This window comes from Microtus ochrogaster, unplaced genomic scaffold (genome assembly GCF_000317375.1).
Source record: "Microtus ochrogaster isolate Prairie Vole_2 unplaced genomic scaffold, MicOch1.0 UNK87, whole genome shotgun sequence".
NCBI lineage: Eukaryota > Metazoa > Chordata > Mammalia > Rodentia > Cricetidae > Microtus > Microtus ochrogaster.
The window spans coordinates 855,795-856,312 of NW_004949185.1; positions in this window are offsets into that span (position 1 = coordinate 855,795).

Consider the following 518-nt stretch of genomic DNA (forward strand, 5'->3'; position numbering starts at 1 on the left):
ACTCACAGAGGTCCGCCTGCCTCTGCCTCCCGAGTGCTGGGATTAAAGGCGTGCGCCACCATCGCCCGGCTTTTGTTTTGTTTTTCAAGACAGAGTTTTTCTGTGTAACAACCCTGACTGTCCTGGAACTTGCTTTGTAGACCAGGTTGGCCTCGAACTCACAGAGATCCACCTGCCTCTGCCTCCCAAGCGCTGGGATTAAAAGTGTGTGCCACCACAGTCCAGTTTGTAGAGAAGGGAAGACAGAAACCAGCATAGCACAGAATCAATGTGGATCATGACATCGAGAGCCCTTCACTCCTTAATTGGGCCACACCAGGGCCTGCAGGACCATTTTGTTCCTTTAATGGCCCTCTCTCCTAAGAGGTTAGTATTGTTTTTTATTCCCCCCAATGCACTGAGTATGTCCCTCAGTGAAAAATCTTCCCTGGAAAGTCTGAGGAGCACGGAAGGTTGTAATCACAATACTTGTAAAACCTGGAGAGATCTGCCGGCCTCTGCCTTCCCAGCGCTGGTAT